General features: G+C 37.4%; 1 protein-coding gene across 1 annotated transcript in view; it reads left to right on the top strand.

Annotated features, from left to right (window-relative positions):
• Positions 1–12809, top strand: part of LOC127857903 (rhotekin-like) — a 64347-nt gene that overhangs the window by 1633 nt on the left and 49905 nt on the right. The gene's annotated exons all lie outside the window — the stretch shown is intronic.

Below are 12809 nucleotides of genomic sequence, written 5' to 3'. Positions count from 1 at the left end.
TTAATTGACGAAACATCCTTCTCGCGCAAGACAGGAATCCAGTAAAATAGTCACATGATTAATACGATTAGTTGCCCGGTTTCCATGACGTAATTTAAGAGCTATATGTCGGATAAGTGTCGACTTCCCAAAAGAAAAAAACATTTCTTTGAGGGTAAAATATTATATTTTGGTGAACAATTATATTTTTTGAGGGGAAATGGTATTTTTAGGGGAAAAATTCTGGTAGGGGAAGACGCCGAATATCGGCGTCACTTTCTTAGTAAAAAAAACCCTGATAAATAGCTTATGATTAATCTGCGGACTCGCACACTTTTTTAACTGGAGGTAGGTTATTTTCCGATAATAATTATATAATGTAGTAAACAAGTCCACGCGTATATAGCAAAAGCCAATCACGCATAAGGTAACATTTATAGTAGAGAAACCAGCGCGCGTCTATAGCAACAGCCTATCACGCATTAGATAACATTTTTCGTGAATTGCAAATGGCCGCAAACATGCAGGGCCCTCACACTACTTTGGGGGAAGGGGTCCGCAGCCCTTAGGAGGGGGAATTTTCGCGGCGTTTCCCTTTTTGGGGGATTTTTTGTCTTGCTCTCTCATTATTTCATTTGTACATGTTTGCACTATATTCATTGCATTTTTTATAATTTAGTATGTTTGAAAAGATTAAATTGAAATAGAATTGAGATATAATAATCATGAGACACATCTTTCTATTAAAGCGGGTATACACGATTTAGTCAAATATTTATGAATTTATATAAACTGTGTAAAAAACTTATTATATATATATTTCAATATAAATAAAAAGAAAAGTTAAGAAGAACATGTGTCGAAAAATGCGAAATAAGCCAGATATTTAATTCTGAAATTGAAAACGGCTGTACAGCCGAATTCGCCAGCATGTATACCATACATGTACGATGTGTATCTAAACTTAGTTTAACGGTTTATTTGAAATTCTGCAACGATATCTATTCATACGACACACGAACACTATCTCCGATCCTAATACAAAGACGAATGCTTCGGTTATTGTAGGAAAATATGTACGTCACTATCGGCTCGGGGCGCTAATTTGTCTGCTGCATTTTATGAAATTCGGCTCTAATGTATAATTTTTCTTGCCTTTTTTGTGTTATTGTAACATATTTTATCAATATATTACAATTAAACACATATAAAAAATCGTATATACCCGCTTTAAAAAAAAAAAAAAATGTTTTTTTTTGGGGGGGGGGGAATTTTCCCCCCCAGAAGGGGAAAAAAGTATACTTTTCTGGTGGGGGACTGCCGCCGAAATTCGGCGGCAGATTTGATAGATTGAGGGCCCTGACATGTTTTACCGACCTGCATTCCATTTTTTAAAATAAAACCACTTTAACGTCAAGCCATGACGCTTATAAGACCAATGATAAAATCAGTTCGGCTTCGGAAAAGAAGTGAAAAGCCAAGTATGAATATCATAAAGCATACGACACCAAGCGGAAACAAGAATTTGTTGAGTCTTGGCTAATTGGATTTCCTTGGATTGAAAACGTTACCGGTGTGTGTAAATGTAAACTTTGTAAGGGTTTCCTTTATAAACGGATAATTATATACTTATATTTAGCGGAGATTATTTTATTTCAAGTGAATTTTCTAGTCATGTTGAGATTATTAAATATCCGAGATGGTATCATGTGTGACTTAAACGTGTTCTTATTGTTTGCACATCTTGCTTGTATTTTCTAGTTAACTATGTATATAATCAAAAATAGAACTTAACATAAGTGTATGTTTGTATTATTTGCTTAATTAGTAATGATGTTTTCCTTTATCTATCTTAAAAGTACGGACAAGTACTTCTTTGGTACGGACAAGTGAATTTGTGGGTCCAACTTGTCCGTGGACAAGTAGACTCATAAAATATTTCAGAACCCTTGATCTGGTAACTTTCCAGTCGTCAACTGTGATGTTCATCGTCCAATCGGTTACACAAATGCTTATGAGGGCGGGGTTAACTATCGACCATTATTTTTTATTGACGTCGAGCACGAATTAAGAGTTTATTGCAGCTTGATTAGCAAGAAGTTGTACCAATTTACATAATATAAAACCAGTAATTAGTACAGTACAGTACATTAAAGACGGTTTCGGGCATCATCATCACACCTTTTTACTGTAAACAAGTGTTGCCTATGACTCATAATTAATACGAGAAATTAATTGCAAGTGGTAAACAATTAATTACTTATAGCGTGTAAGTTGTGCAAATGACTCCCGGCTACAATTATGCGATAACAATTTAATTTCAGTACATGTATATTTCATCATGTCCATTTATAGAACTGATTGACCTCTTTTATCTGACATTTATTCGATACGTAATGAGCTTTACCAAATTTTCGTTGAATTAATTACCCACACTTGTAAATGTTTCGTCCGATAATCGATACTTAGAAGACTGATGCTGGCAATCAGCCGTAATCCTCGTGGAAAACGTGAATTTCATGCATAATTCCGTCAAAACATTTATTCATCTCGTAAAGTGTTTAAACAAACTATCGTTGAATTCATAACGCAACTGTTAATATTTGTTGAAATCTCAAATGGGAATAATTAAATTTGTAATCGAAACCCATTCCCGTAAGTCGATGTTAACGCGTTTTTAATCTGAAACACACTTCCGAATGTAAATGTTACCTCAACGTTAAAACATTCTTGCTTCAAATTAGCAGTGCAAATTTATTGTTTGTTGAATCTTTTTCTCAATTAAAAAGAGTGCGAAAATTATGCAGCATTTGCATGAAAGCGTGTGTGTATTGAGCGTTTTAACAAACACACAATACGTCATGGGATTGACGCATGTTCACAGGCAATATTTCATCAAATCTATAAATAGTCATTTAAAACTTATTTGATACTATAGAAAAATGGCAATGTTTGTGTTAAATAAATAATTGAGAGCTTTTATCGTAAATATTTACCAGAAAGTGATTTATAAAAATGAAATTATCGGGATTATCGGGTAATAAATAGAAACTTGAGAAGTAGTAAGTATACAGTAATAGAGTCGGGTTGAAACGGATGTATTGGGGAATCGTTTGAGTCGGGATTTTACTATCTGTGCAGGAAAGTTTTAAAACAATTAAGCAATATGAAAAATTATACATGTAAATATATTTTTTAATGATTGGGGGATTTTCTTGAAGAGTCATAGCACACCAAATGACGTCTTTTGACGCTGTTTTTCTTTAAGTTATAACGCACCACAGAACGTAAAATTTAAAAAAAATCAACGTAAGGAGGGGACACCCCTCCCGAACCACCCCTATCAGCCCCAGGGCGCCTGACAAAAATCCTGTGGAAAGCACTGGCTGGTATAACTTTTTATCCCCACCCTTTTTGAAAAGCGTGGGGATATTGTGGTTATCTCCGCCGTCTGTCTGTCCGTCCTGGCCACTATCTCCTCCTACACTAAAAGCACTAGAACCTTGAAACTTACACACATGGTAGCTATGAGCATATGTGCGACCCTGCACTTTTTGGAATTTTGAACTGACCCTTGGGTCAAAAGTTATGGGGGTTGGGGCGGGGCCAGGTCAGAGATTTTCACTCATTTTTTTATGTTATGTTACATTAACTTCTTCATTTCTCCCCGATTTACTTCAAATTGATACTGAACATCTCTTATGACAATACGGTCGATCTCAACTATGCATGGCCCCATTACCAACCCTGGGGTGCCCCGGCCCACAAAGACCACACCCACCCAAAATTGCCTTTTACTATAAATTCTTCATTTCTACACCAATTTAATTCAAATTGATACTGAACATATCTTATGACAATACAGTCAATCTCAACTATGCATGGCCCCATTATCAACCCTGGGGCGCCCCCTGGGTCAAACATGCGGCGTGGGGATACGCGTCGGCCTCTGCCGCGCCATTTCTAGTTACTCATGCATCTCGTTCATTCAGTAAATAAAGCGTTGTTTACGCTAGAAAGCTCTTTTAAAGAATGATCCGAAAATGTTATTTTCAAAATCGATACTCAATGTTGTAAGTACAATGTACAAAGTAGCGATCATTTAGTTAGCGATAATTACTTTAAACGTGTCACAAACTCTGATATAATTTCTTTTGAAGATACCCCCACAATTATCCCCGGGATACCCCCACAATTATCCCCGGAAAACGAACCGCCTCAACACCTTATTATTTGTTTACTCGCAGCGGGCCGCTTTTATAATATCAAAGACAATTACCGCTATCAGACGCTTTAACCGCAAAATAGACGGACAAATGATGTGCTGTGTTTTTAATTTTCACGACTCGAGACGACTGACGCGTGACCGTTGATTTCAGGTCAAACATGAATTTCGGAGTGGAATATAGTGGCTGTTGGCCGTTATGGACAGGTGGCCGTTAAATTCAAGTTTAATATAGAGTTTTTTTCGTCGGGGGGATTCCAGACTGACCGTTGTCTGCAGGTGAACGGTAAATTCAGGTGGCCGTTAGGCCAGTTTCGACTGTATATTATAATGCAAAATGATTATCCTAACAAAACTAATGTTTAGATTAAATTTAATTGCTAGAATAGCTAGATTTATAATAATCTTAAAAGACTTATGGAAAAGATATTATTTGCTAAAAGATGTCAGTGCTCCAGCCTAAATGGAAGGGCTCCACACCCTGCCCTTCCGAAGCCCTGCTTAGCCCTTCCATGGCCCCACCCTGCCTTTTATTTCCGAAAATAAACAAATTTTTCATGCCCCCGGTAGGGTGGCATATAGCAGTTGAACTGTCAGTCTGTCTGTCAGTCTGTGCGTTCGTCCGAAAACGTAAACATTGGCCATAACTTTTGCAATATTGAGAATAGCAACTTGATATTTGGCATGCATGTGTATCTCCTGGAGCTGCACATTTTGAGTGGTGAAAGGTCACGGTCAAGGTCAAAAAACAAAATCCAAGAGAAGTAACAAGCTTTAAAGGGAGATAATTTCTATTTTATATCATTTGGCAGGTACAGATCATTTTCACAAGGGAAGTTATATTTTTTGAAGGGAAATAATTAAAACAAATTTTTTTATTCAAAGCGGCGCAGTAGGGGGCATTGTGTTTCTGACAAACACATCTCTTGTTTATACATATTATAATTTATTAATCTCGTATTACATTGATATTTATTAATTACTCATTGTAGACATTTTTAACCAGGTTTTCCAAAGGAAAACACTGGTTATTAGATTGGCGAATGTCGGCGGGCGGGCAGGCTGGCGGGCGGAACAAGCTTGTCTGGGCCATAACTTTGTCGTTCATTGTGGGATTTTGAAATCATTTGGCACATTTGTTCACCATCATTATACAGTTTGTCGCGCGAAGAATTACGTCGATATCTCCAAGGTCAAGGTCACATTTTGAGTTCAAAGGTAAAAAATGGCCATAAATGAGCTTGTCTGGGCCATAACTATGTCATTCATTGTGCGATTTTAAAATCATTTGGCACATCTGTTCTCCATAATTGGACGGTGAGTAGCACGAAAGAATTACGTCAATATCTCCAAGGTCAAGGTCGCCACGACTAAAAATAGATTTTATTTTGAAACAAAGGGGGTTAATTATTAACAACAATCAGTTCAGTTTAAGTTGTCTCCCTTTATCAGACTTTTTTCAAATTGAAAACCTGGTATTGTGACAATTTTGGCCCTTGTATTTACATGGTTTAATAAAACTGGAAATAATATATTCTAAAAATTATTTATTATATAACAATGAATATCCAACAGGGAGCATTCCAGATACTTCCGCGTGCTCGAGAGTGCCCTTTTGACAAAATAGCCCCGCCCCCTGCCCTTTTCAAATCCTAGCTGGAGCACTGGATGTATACTGAATTGCTTTAGAGTTTGGAAAGCCCACAAAATCCTCTGTACAAAAACAACACTGACCCACTTTGTGCACCAATGGATGTTTTTATTTTTTAAATAATAAGTACCCCGGCGAGGATTTTTTGGCAGGGCGCAGCATCTTGCCCCCATGGTCCCACTCTGCTCCCTTGGACCCCTACCATGTCCTTTTTTATCTGATCACATTATTCAGAAAACTTATCTGAAGTTCTAATTAAAGTAATAAAATGTTCACAGGGAAACTAGTTGAATTGATGATAAAACATTTTAAATGAAAATGTATTTAATATTTAATAAATTTATGCACCGGTACCATATGCTATAATGAAAATTATTGACAATATTCCTCAGATATAATGATATGACCACACACAATAAAGTGCCCTTTTAAAAATATAGCACCCTGCCCTTTTTCAAATCCTAGCTGTAGCCCTGCAAATAATGATTGTTTATATGGTTGAATGCTGTAAAGGATTATTCATTTTGTTTCAAAATACATTGTCAGATGTGTGTACCTGAACAAATGTATTTCAGGCTTTTTCCAGGGCCTTTTATCACTAGGGCATCCGAGTGCCTAAATGTTCAATTTAGGAATAACATGTAAGCCATATACCTAAATTTCACATTATTGTCCCATACCGGTGAAACCGGAGGGGACTTATGGTTTGCGCTCTGTCTGTCTGTCAGTCTGTCCATCACACTTTTCTGGATCCTGCGATAACTTAAAAAGTTCTTCATATTTTTTCATGAAACTTGAAACATGGATAGATGGCAATATGGATATTATGCACGTCATTTCATTTTGTTCCTACGACAAGAATTCTGGTTGCTATGGCAACAAATATAAAAAATACTGACAATGGTTGAGTTTGACCTGTAGGAGACAATATTGCTTGGCAATCTATTGTTATATATGTGTGCTTGTTTTAAATCTAGAATATGTAGAAATAGGCTGACGCATATCCCCACGCTGCATGTTTGACCCAGGGGCGCGGCGCGCCCCAGGGTTGGTAATGGGGCCATGCATAGTTGAAATTGATTGATTGTCATAAGAGAAGTTCAGTATCAATTAGAAGTGAATCGGTGTAGAAATGAAGAAATTAGTAAAAGACAATTTTGGGTGGGTGTGGCCTATTATGGGTTGGGCGCCCCAGGGTCCGTAATGGGGCCATACATAGTTGAGATTGACCGTATTGTCATAAGAGATGTTCAGTATCAATTTGAAGTAAATCGGTGTAGAAATGAACAAATTATAGTAAATTTCAATTTTGGGTGGGTGTGGCCTATGTGGCCGGAGCGCCCCAGGGTTGGTAATGGGGCCATGCATAGCTGAGATTGACCGTATTGTCATAAGAGAGGTTCAGTATTAATTTGAAGTGAATCGGTGTAGAAATGAAGAAATTATAGTAAAAGGCAATTTTGGGTGGCCTATGTGGCCGGGGCGCCCCAGGGTTGGTAATTGGGCCATGCATAGTTGAGATTGACCGTATTGTCATAAGAGAGGCTCAGTATCAATTTGAAGTAAATCGGTGCAGAAATGAAGAAGTTAATGTAAAATAACATAAAAAAATGAGTGAAAATCTCTGATTCGGCCCCGCCCCAATCCCCATAACTTTTGACCCAGGGGTCAGATCAAAATTCTGTCACTGTCACCGTCGCACATATGCTCATAGCTACCAAGTATGTAAGTTTCAAGGTTCTAGTGCTAATAGTGTAGGAGGAGCAGGTGGCCAGGACGGATGGACGGACGGACAGACGCACATCACCACAATATCCCTACTTTTTCTCCGAAAAATGTGGGGATAAAAAATAAAACCAATTGCCAACTTGTACCTTAACAAAAGCTGCAGAAAAGCCTGGTATTTATTTGGTCAAAATTCTTTGTTCAATCATTTTATTAGCTCATCTATTTTTTGAAAAAAAATTATGAGCTATTGTCATCACCTTGGCGTCGGCGTTGGCGTTGGCGTTGGCGTTGGCGTTGGCGTTGGCGTCGGCGTCCGGTTAAGTTTTGCGTTTAGGTCCACTTTTCTCAGAAAGTATCAATGCTATTGCATTCAAACTTGGTACACTTACTTACTATCATGAGGGGACTAGGCAGGCAAAGTTAGATAACTCTGGCGTGCATTTTGACAGAATTATGTGCCCTTTTTATACTTAAAAAATTGCAAATTTTGGTTAAGTTTTGCGTTTAGTTCCACTTTTCTCAGTAAGTATCAATGCTATTGCATTCAAACTTGGTACACTTACTTACTATCATGAGGGGACTGGGCAGGCAAAGTTAGATAACTCTGGCATGCATTTTGACAGAATTATGTGCCCTTTTTATACTTAGAAAATTGACAATTTTGGTTAAGTTTTGTGTTTAGGTCCATTTTATTCCTTAAGCATCAAAGCTATTGCTTTCATACTTGCAACACTTACTAACTATCATAAGGGGACTGTGCAGGCAAAGTAATGTAACTCTGACTGGCATTTTGACAGAATTATGTGCCCTTTTTATACTTAGAAAATTGAAAATTTGATTAAGTTTTGTGTTTAGGTCCACTTTATTCCTACAGTATCAAAGCTATTGCTTTCATACTTGCAAGATTTATGAACTATCATAAGGGGACGGTGCAGGCAAAGTTATGTAACTCTGACTGGCATTTGGACGGAATTATGGGCCCTTTATACTTAGAAAATTGAAAATTTGGTTAAGATTTATGTTTTGGTCACTTTACCCCTAAAGTATCATAGATATTGCTTTCATACTTGGAACACTCACAAACTATCATAAGGGTACAGTAAAAGGACAAGTTGCATAACTCTGGTTGTCATTGTTACGGAATTATGGCCCTTTTTTGACTTAGTAACTTTTAATATATGGTTAAATTTTGTGTTTCGATCCACTCGAAGTATCAAGGCTATTGCTTTCAAACTTCAAATACTTACATGCTATCATGAGGTTACTGTACCTGGCAACTTGAATTTTACTTTGACCTTTGAATGACCTTGACTCTCAAGGTCAAATTATTAAATTTTGCTAAAATTGCCATAACTTCTTTATTTATGATTAGATTTGATTGATACTTTGATGAAACTACTCTTACCTAACATACCACAATAGACTTCACCCAAACCATCCCCCGTGCCCTCCCCCCCCCTCCCCCCCCTCCCCCCCCCCCCTAATTTTTTTTTTTTTTTTTTTTTTTTTTTTATAAGATCATCTCACAAATGACCACCACACCCTCACACTATACCCCCACCCCACCCCCCCCCACCCCCCCCCCCCCAAATTTTTTTTTTGATTTTTTTTTTTTTTTTTTATTTTTAAGATCATCTCACAAATTATCACCACACCCTCACACTATACCCCCCCCCCCCCCCCGATTTTTTTTTTTTTTTTTTTTTTTTCGCTTTTTTGGAAGATAATGTAATAAATGTCCACAACCCCACACTATACACCCCTCTTCACTCCACTCCTCCCTCCTTTGTGATTGAAAATGAGAGTCCCTTCACCTTTAAAAAGAAAATAGATGAGCGGTCTGCACCCGCAAGGCGGTGCTCTTGTTTACAGCTTATCATGCTTTTGCTGCATTCTATTTTGCACATATTTTAAGTAAATCACACTATTTACATTATTTCTTGAGTCTTAACATACCGTAATAATAATGGTTAACTTCAATTGTACACTTCTTTAGTGTTGTTCTTGATACATTTTGTTTGGAATTCCAAGGGGCACAACCCAATGAGGATTTATATGGATTTTTAGCTCGACTATTATATATGGAATATATATAGTGGAGCTATCCTACTCACCCCGGCGTCGGCGTGACCGTCGGCGTTAGCGTTAGCGTCTGCGTTAGCATGCAAATGTTAGTTTTCGTACTACCCCAATTATTTTCCATTGTCCCTTGACATATTGCTTTCATATTTTGCATACTTGTTTACCAACATGACCCCAACCTATAAACAAGAGCAGACAACTCTATCAAGCATTTTGTCATAATTATGGCCCCTTTTCCACTTAGAATATGCAGCAAATGCTAAAGTTTTCGTACTACCCCATATATTTTCATTGTCCCTTGACATATTGCTTTTATATTTTGCATACTTGTTTACCAACATCACCCCAACCTATAAACAAGAGCAGACAACTCTATCAAGCGTTTTGTCATAATTATTGCCCCTTTTATACTTAGATTATGCATATTATTGATAAATCTATGTTAAAGTTTGCGTACTACCCCAAATATTTCCTATATCCTTTGACATATTACTTTTATATGTTGCAAAATTGTTTACCAATATGACCCCAACCTATAAACAAGAGCAGACCACTGTATCAAGCATTTTGACATAATTATGGCCCCTTTTACACTTAGATAATTGAACATTTTGCTTAAATTGCACCAACTATTTTATTAATGATCACATTTTATTATTACTTTGACAAAACAACACTTACCTGAGTACCACAATGGATTCCACCCATTTTAAACATCATCTAATAAATTACCACACCCCACATTATACCCCCCTCTCACCCCCACCCCGCCTACCCCCCCACCCCCCCAATTTTTTTTTTAAACATCATTAATAAATTACCACACCCCACATTATACCCCCCTCTCACCCCCACCCTGCCTACCCCCCCACCCCCCACCCCCTCAGTTTTTTTTTTAAACATCATCCTATAAATTACCCCACCCCACATTAAACCCCCCTCTCACCCCCCTAACCCCCATCTACCCCCCCATTTTTTAAATTTCTTTTCCTTTTTTTATTTTTGAAAGATCATCTAATAACTTATTGAATATGAACAATTTCCCCATGATGGCTTACGTTATACTGTCAAGCACTCGAAAAGTCCAGCGCACTGTCCTCTGTCAGCTCTTATGTGGCCGTGTGATGTCCGGCGTCCGTATGTGCGTGCGTGCGTGTGTGCGTGCGTCCGTCAACAATTTGTTTGTGTAGACAGTAGAGGTCACAGTTTTCATCCAATCTTTATGAAATTTGGTCAAAATGTTTATCTCAATGAAACCTGGGTTGGGATTGTATTTGGGTCATCTGGGGTCAAAAACTAGGTCACATAATAGGTCAAATAATTGAAAAACCTTGTGTAGACAATAGAGGTCGCAGTTTTCATCCAATCTTTATGAAATTTGGTCAGAATGTTTATCTTGATGAAATCTGGGTTGGGATTGTATTTGGGTCATCTGGGGTCAAAAACTAGGTCACTAGGTCAAATAATTGAAAAATCATCAACAATTTGTTTGTGCAGACAGTAGAGGTCACAGTTTTTATCCAATGTTTATGAAATTTGATCAGAATGTTTATCTTGATGAAATCTGGGTTGGAATTGTATTTGGGTCATCTGGGGTCAAAAACTAGGTCACTAGGTCAAAAACTAGGTAAAAAAATAGAAAAACCTTGTGTAGACAATAGAGGTCACAGTTTTCATCCAATCTTTATGAAATTTGGTCAGAATGTTTATCATGAAGAAATCTGGCTTGGGAATGTATTTGGGTCATCTGGGTTCAAAAACTATGTCACTAGGTAAAAAACATTAGAAAAATGATAGAAAAACCTTGTGTAGACAATACAGGTCGCAGTTTTCATCCAATCTTTATGAAATGTGGTCAGAATGTTTATCTTGATGACATCTGGGTTGGGGTAGTATTTGGGTCATCTGAGGTCAAAAACTAGGTCACTAGGTCAAATAATAGAAAAACCGTCAACAATTTGTTTGTGTAGACAGTTGAGGTCACAGTTTTCATCCAATCTTTATGAAATTTGGTAAGAATGTTTATCTTGATGAAATCTGGGTTGGGATTGTATTTGGGTCATCTGGGGTCAAAAAGTAGGTCACAAGCTCAAAAACTAGGTTACTAGGTGAAATAATAGAAAAACCTTGTATAGACAATAGAGGTCGCAGTTTTCATCCAATCTTTATGAAATTTGGTCGGAATGTTTATCTTGATGAAATCTGGGTTAAGATTGTATTTGGGTCATCTTGGGTCAAAAACTTGGTCACTAGGTCAAATAATAGAAAAACCTTGTGTAGACAATAGAGGTCACAGTTTTCATCCAATCTTCATGAAATTTGGTCAGAATGTTTGTCTTGATGAAATCTGGGTTGGGATTGTATTTTGGTCATCTGGGGTCAAAAACTAGGTCACTAGGTCAAATAATAGAAAAACCTATGTAGACTGTGTAAAACTGGGTTGGGATTGTATTTGGTTAGTCAGGTGAGCGATTCAGGGCCATCATGGCCCTCTTGTTTTATGGTAACAGCTACTTCCCTTAGATTAAAAATGAAAAATGAAATTATTATTTAAATATGTTAATAATAATAATAATAGCTAGAAATGGCGCGGCAGAGGCCGACGCGTATCCCCACACAGTAAGATTGACCCAGGGGGCACCCCAGGGTTGGTAATGGGGCCATGCATAGTTGAGATTGACCCTATTGTCCTAAAAGATGTTCAGTATCAATTGGAAGTGAATCGGTGTAGAAATTAAGAAGTTAATGTAAAATAACATAAAACAAGAGATGTGTTCGTCAGAAACACAATGCCCCCTCCTGCACCGCTTTGATTTATTAAAAAAAAAATATTATCATTTGGCAGGTTCATTACTTACCTCCCTTTAAAACTTTTTACTTCCCTTGGATTTGTTTTTTTTTACCTTACACAATGCCCCCTCCTGCGCCGCTTTGATTAGTTTAATTTTTTTTTTCATTTGGCAGGTTCATTACTTACCTACCTTTAAAGCTTATTACTTCCCTTGGATTTGTTTTTTTTACCTTTGACCTTGAAGGATGACATTGACCTTGACCTTTCACCACTCAAAATGTGCAGCGCCATGAGATACATATGCATATCTAGTTGCTATCTTCAATATTGCAAAAGTTATGGCCAATGCACCA

The sequence above is a fragment of the Dreissena polymorpha genome, chromosome 14, assembly GCF_020536995.1.
Source record: "Dreissena polymorpha isolate Duluth1 chromosome 14, UMN_Dpol_1.0, whole genome shotgun sequence".
Lineage (NCBI taxonomy): Eukaryota > Metazoa > Mollusca > Bivalvia > Myida > Dreissenidae > Dreissena > Dreissena polymorpha.
The sequence above is the reverse complement of the archived record's forward strand: the minus strand, read 5'-3'. Positions and strand labels throughout refer to the sequence as shown.